Genomic DNA, 7,439 nt, shown 5'->3' on the forward strand with positions numbered 1-7,439 from the left:
TTTGGGTGATGTTTAAATATTAGCTTGCATGAATAGATTTCATGGCTTGTTATGAAGGTCAACAGGGATGGGCATCATCCCCAGTTTACATCTGAAATAATCAAGACATGGAAATATTAGCTTGCATGAATAGATTTCATGGCTTGTTATGAAGGTCAACAGGGATGGGCATCATCCCCAGTTTACATCTGAAATAATCAAGACATGGAAAGATGAAATTAATTCCTGAAATTCTTGCGGAAGATCAACAGCAAAATCAGGAAATGACCCTGTGCCTTCTCATTCTTTCCACTTCTGTTCTCATTGAAGTTGGTGGTAACTTCCACAGATTTATGTGGAAACATAAAAGGAAAATCCTTTTGTGAAAATGTGCCATCTCTGCCAAGATGTATGAAAGTTCCCGCCAAAACCACAGTGCCCATGAATGTCTTAAGAGATGTCTTTTGCAATGACAAAGTTCAATCTTTTCCATACTAACTGGCCTTATGTTCCAGTGGAGATACAAAGATGACTGTGATACAAGCTATAAAGATATATACAACATAGATATATACTTCTGTCACTATTTTCAAAATTTATTTGCAGCATCTTAAATTGCAAAACATTTTATTTTACCAATGCTCAAATTCAAATGGGATCAAGGCTGCTTCACTTAGAGGGCTATTTGCTTTTTTGTGTAACTCTAGAGCAAGAGTAGGGAAAATTGCACATTTTATGCATTAAGGAAGTGTTACTTCTCTTCAGAAGTGTCTATAAATATGGTCTGCAATCATTTCATCTGTGACTGCAAACTCACCAGTATGAACAAGGCAAGGCTCAAACTTCGTCACTTGATAGATAAAATATCCAATGCCGTGACAATATAAATGTATAAAACACACACACACGTGTGTTTATATGTATGTATGTATATACATATGCATACACACACATACACTCTGGAAGTATTTAGGATGTTTCACTTCCCCCTTAGTCTGAGCAGTGTGACAGTCTGCCCATTTTGGCTGACATCCCGTGAAGCACTTAATCAGTCGTGCTACCCAATGCGCATGTACATGACACCCAGAGAGTCAATGAAGTGAATCAGCTGTTTAAATTTACTCACATGCTTGATTGCTTCACAGTGTCAGGAGCAGCACATTTAGGACCTTGCCAGATAAAGCTCTAAACATGTATCCCAGCAAACAGAGAAGGTAGTAGTTCCTGCAACTGGCATCCCACTTTTTCTAAGTGTTAAGTTTGGATTTTCAGTGAATAGAAGCTGAGTTTTATGCCTCAGTGTTATGTACCATTGCACACCTGCACACAAAGACTGTTCACACAAACTTTGTAATTACATGCAAACATGTAGAAAAGGCATTTATGTTAAAGACCGTTTAAAAATTGGTTCTAATGTCTAATGCTTCCTGAGGATATAGAGAGTAAACTCCTAAAAAAGGGGTGACAGGAAGTTACTGAGTTTGAAACCAATTTTGTTTGAGCATCTGCATTTTAATACTTTTGACTAAATTATAAACCCATTGTCTATTTGTTCCCATTGCAAATATTTGAAAATATTTAATAGATGGTGTTAATTGCACATATTCATAGTCTTTGGGGTCTCCTTTTTCTGACATCTTCTGGAAGTGTCAAGCACTGAAGGATTCAAAATATATTCTGACTCTTTTATGACTTGCAGTCTAAGTAGAGATAAAAAGTGACACTTTCTCATTACTAGTTTGTAGTAATGCAGCCTATTATTTATGCACAATTGCAGGCAATTAGAAAGCATATATCCATTAGACTGCATGTTTTGGAACACAGTAGCTATATGCAGATTAGTTTAGACATTGCTTTTCTTACAAACACTGTCCTTCTGTTTCATGCTTATTATTTTCAGTGCATCAGAAAAGATTTATGCAGGTCATGGGGAGGCCATAAAGGAGAAGGTTGTATGGGCCAAAGGGGAAGATGACAGGAGCATGGACTATTATTTTAACAGTAGGTATAGAGTGAAGAGTTTGGATTTTGATTTAAAGAGAAAGCTATGTCAAGGTCTATTGACATTTAGCTGCCTGGTGGAACGTATGGACAGAAGATTATACTGGAGCTGCAGATAGTGGTTGTATTCTTCATACTGTGGGAAAGAAAACAGAAGATTAATTTTGATGAGTGTTAAGATGTGAAGCCATATGGACGCCATCTAAATTTATTACTGTAAAACAATAACTTCTGATCAGTTCTGTGACTTGCATTGCCACTGGACCACGTGCCTTGTGCTATGATGCTAAGGTTATTTTGGGAAGTCCCACAGAACTAAGATTATATTGGATAATAGAAAAGAAGGCTAAGAGTTGACTCCCCGCACCCTCCCCCCCTACCATGAAAATGCTGATGGCAATCATTTAACTTTAGTATGGTAATTGTCAGCAGAGTATGGCTGAAAGAAGGATACTGTCCAGGCAGGATTTGAATTAGTACACAGATGAAAGGCTGCATAACACCTTAGCAGCCACTGAGAAACCCTCAGTCCTAGTCTCACTGCTCAAACAGTTTTATACAGTGAAATGTCAGTGACTGTTACTGAAAGTTTTTCACACTGTAGTCCTTCATTTTGCATAGGATCACTTTTTTCTCTGTGCTTGGATTAAAAACCTAACAGCAAGTCATTGTCACATTAATACATTTGTAGAAAGTTGTAGTGGGCAAAACCGTCTTTTTGGAAGATGGGGAAAGTTACCTGGACTATTTAATAATCCTATGGTGTTTGGCTGTATTAATAATGTCTCTGTGGAGTGTCAATTGTCATGCTGTCTACATGAAGGATGAATGACAAGCCCTTGATGTCAGTTTGAGGTAGGAAAAGTGTATTACCTGTTAGCATTATAAACCCTAGTGAATGACTAATAGATCAATGCATTGGCTGCATCTGGAGTTAATGTGTTGAAGAAGTTCAATATAAAGTATTTTCTCCCATTTAGCTGATACTAGAACCATAACTTATTCCTGGAAGTGGAATGTATTTATTACTATTTTTATTTCTAACAGTTTTGTAAGTATACGCTCTAAGTAGATTCTGAAGTAGAATAAACCCTATTGATTTGTTTGGTTCAGTTCCTCAAATTGACATTTCTAAACTGATAAGGTGCAGCAAGTCATACTTTCCTGAAGAAACAGTATTACAGAAAAGCACATTACTTAGCCTTTAGATGCAATTGGCCTTAAGAGGAGATGAGTAATGAGAGAATTAATGTTCTTTAATCCTCCCTGTGATCATTTAAGGAACTCTGGCATAGCACCTTCTTTTTTTCCTTATGCTTACTCTTTCTATGAATTACTGAACTGAACTCAGTGTTGTTTTCAGTGTTTCAGTTGTGACATCAGATGATGACTAACTGAATCTAAATTAAAGTATTGATGGCTTTATCAATAGCAGTACCAATTTATTGATGAAAAAGCAGTAGACAATTCAGCAGCCATAACCCTGGCAAATATAGGTCAAATTCATCAAGTGAATTTAGGTCCTATGTGTATCTCCATGTGATACCACTGTCATCAGTTTCTCAACTGGTGTCTATAATCTTGCCACCAGACAGGTACAGAACCATCTGTGAGTTGACACTGCTCTGGGGTTAACAAGCTGGGCACTAATTATTCAAGAGAGGTGTTAACTGACAGCTCCAAAGAGGGATCCTCAGTGCAGCTGGAGGGGTCTCCACCGTGGCAGCCTAGCCCGAGACTCTGGCTGCGCTCAATGTGTGGATCAGCTGGATGTAGCTTTTGCCACAGCCCAGGAACCAGGTGCGTAAATGCCAGTGTGCATACAGAATAGTGTACTGTGTGGAGCAGCACCCTGTGCCCAAAAGATTCAGCTTCAAATCTTCACTTGAGCCTGATTTAAAGTACGAATTCAAACTTGCATTTTCAACATAAGGCAGGAGCGTCCTGGCTGCCAATCTGCTCTATCTCATAGGAAGGCAAAGTGTCCTTAGATATAGAAAGACATACAATTTGTTGTTTCAGGCAGAAATGTGTGGGTGTCCCTGGAGAGGTTAGCTGCTTTGCTTGCACCCAAACTTTTTTCCTGTGCAATTATATATTACATGGCTTCTGAGGATCTTGTAGAGCAGGTCTCTGGCCTCTCCTCATCCTGCACAGTGCAGGGACAATGAGCGGCTGGGGACTGTGCGAGGTCAGAGTGGAATTATGCACCAATGTCACCTGGCAGTAGTAGTGGAGGGCTTAGATTTCTGGTAATCAGCTTCCAAGCATGACCAAGAATGTCCCAGAGCTAGGCACTGTCGAAGTAATATGTAGTATCCTCCACTTATGGCTGTGCAGTGCTGGGGATCCTGCCAGGGGTCAGGCTTAGTCCATGTTTGACTCCAGTCAGCAGTGTGTAGCTTCAAGGGCTCTGCTGTGCTGCACGCAGACGTTCTGTCTGGAAGCTCAGTCTTTGAAAACACTATCAGCCAGTGTCATCCTTTCCTTTTCCTGCTGACAATTAATGTTAAAAATACCAGTAACATTTTGTGCCATTATAAATAAATTAAGAAACAGCCAAATAAATACTATGCTGATCAAGTTTATTTAATCTTTGCTTTTGGGTGAATGAGTCTTTGGTCTCTTAGCATGACTACTTTTGGGGGTGGGAGGTCCAGATACCTGTTTGTGCCATGGTAAGTTTGGTGTGATTACTCCCTATCTTTGGCCTTCTCTGGTACATTTCACATGCTGCTTCCTTCTTCTCAGTCTCATAAACACTTTTGTCCGTCTCTTGTATTTGTCTGCTGAGAACAAATTTTGCATAAGCCATGGGTCAATCTCCTGAGAAACAGACGTTTGTGACTGTAGTTTCTCATCCCGGAGATGAACAGTGTTGTTTTCAGGAGGTGGTGGCAGCTCCTACATTACTGATAGGTCTTATTTTAAACCAAATTTGTCTCTTTCTCATCCTGCAGTTCTTCAGTGACTCTGACATTGTTTTCTAACTGTGCAGGTGTTTTGATTTTGTTTAGCAAAGTGTCAGGAGCTGTCAGCACATGATTCATTGATATAATTTTGTGATTATATTACCTGTGCAAGGAATTATAAGAAACTCTGAAGACAAACATGAGTGCATAGTGAATGGAAATGCAGAAACACCATAAAAACGAACACAAAAATGGCATGTATTGATGACAACTATATCAGCAGGTCTTCAGGATCTCAATGGGTCTATGTACAGCTTCTCAGGATATCTAGATCAGAAACCAAGAGACACTGAGTAAGTCCTAAGACTTGATGGAGAAAGAATTTGAATTACATTCCCTTCTTAAGGTGTACAGGAAAGCACATCCAAAACCAGCATGTCATCACTGATCCAGAAAGACGCAGAAGACATGATGAGGACTGAGTAGCTGGCATCCCTCATCTTCTGTATCACCCAAGACAGACAGACCAACCATCTGGCTATTTGTTTATTGTTTTAACACTTTTTATTCTGGATTGGGAATTACTATGGACTCACTATTACATAGATAGTCACATATATAATTTTAAAATGCTTAAAATAGTTTCCTTCAGATTATAAGCCCATTGTCAGATATTTGCTGTCTGGCAAAAGCAAATTTTTCAGCAAAAAATGCCTCACTGAACTGTAATTTTAGTTACCTTGGGGAAATGTAGTAGTAATACCTAATTTTTGCCAATCAATGTAAAAATTCTAAAAGTCTGAATTAGTTAGATATCATGGCATTAACATTGGTCTTTCATTTTGATCATTTCATGGTAACAGGCCTTCTTCAAGTGCTTCCTCTGGATATGTTCATAGAATATTTAATGGTATATTTATTTCCATTGTACTTCCAGGCTGATGATTCTTATAGATAACTTGTGTAAATTCTCACTTGTGTAAATTTTAAATAATACCACTATGTTGTATCCATTGTGTGTATTTTCTGGTAGTTGCACTTTCAGCTTACCAGTACAGACATCTAGAAAACAAACATCAGTGGTTATTTAAGGAAATTGTTGTGAATCTCCTAGTCTATTGAAGCAGGCACAGTGGTAAAGCCTTAGAATACAGCCTTGCATTCTGTATTATTCAATTCTTTCATTCCAAAACACAGAAGGAAAATTGTATTTTGCCTTTGTTTAGCATTTTAAACTGGTTTTGCATTTTTCTTCAGATGAAAATGCCCTTTGTGCAGGGCACATCATCAAAAATACATTTTATTTTCTGGTGAAAAGACTGGGGTGCCAGTCTCCAACCAAACATCTTCCTAAGATGTTTTAATACTTGTGCAACAAGATTTGATATTTCTAAGGCCATTGGATATATTTTTGGAGTTGCAAATGCCTTGGAGAAAATATTTGATAAATATATAAATTTGATAAATACGACGAAATATGAGTCCTTTTCATTGATATTATAAACTGTAGGTAGTGGTGATGTCAAATTCTGTGACCTGATTTTATCACAGCTGGTAGTCAAAAGGCTATGTGCTGTCTATGCACTTGAGCAAAAAAGCAACCAGAATAATCAGTGATTGTTCACTCCTTCTCTCTCAATATGGTTATAATAGGAGTGCAGTGCTTAAGTGCTTCCTTTGTTTCAAACCACTTTTTCAGCACTCTACCCGAGCCTGGCAAATGCAGCTTTGCTACATTATAACCCTCCATCATGTCCACCTGAAATAATGCTTGTGTCAGTGATTAATGTGCAGATTTTCGTCTCCTGGTCAGGCATGAAAAAATGAAGCTCCTATGACCACTGAAGAGAATGCCTAGTCAGTAATGCGTTTTAAGACCCTTGGACTGTAAAAATCTCTGTTAGGATAGAGAGAAAGCTTACCACTCATGTCCTACTGTCCTGCAGAAGAAGGCAATATCTGGCCAGTGATGTGTTCTGTCACAACTGATCGAGCAAATGGCTGTATTGAACACTGGCTGTGAAGTAACATAATGCTAAAAGCTTGCCATGTTTTCTATACTGTGTTAGCTCTATGGCTGCACTTTGGTCCCTTGGTACAGTGGGCTGTGAACAAAGAAAAAAGCTTTGAATATCACATCAAAGCTCCCTGACTAAGAATCTGGATCTTAAAAGAAACAATCCCAGCCCCAGGAAGAGCAATAGATCTCACTTTGTTTTAAAAATTCCCATTATGTTAGGACTTCAGTGTCTCAGATGATTGACCCTGGGCTGGACCTGGTAATGGCTGGGGAGCTACAGTCTGTTTAGTCTACATGTGGTTATTGTGTCAATTCTGGGAGAGTTAGAGAGAGTCTTTTCCTAGGAATGTGGGAATGCGGATCCACAGGTTGGCAAAGAATAGCAAGGGCTATTCAGTGTACCCAGATGAACCCAGGGGTCCTGCACCTATGTCCCAGGCTCCAAGTCCTAGTTCTCATGCAGTCCCACTGGATAATCGTTGCGCATACTGCTGATAAAGACCTGTCAGAAATTCTGCAAAGGTCAA

This window comes from Manacus vitellinus, unplaced genomic scaffold (assembly GCF_001715985.3).
Source record: "Manacus vitellinus isolate BGI_N305 unplaced genomic scaffold, ASM171598v3 scaffold_5_pilon, whole genome shotgun sequence".
NCBI lineage: Eukaryota > Metazoa > Chordata > Aves > Passeriformes > Pipridae > Manacus > Manacus vitellinus.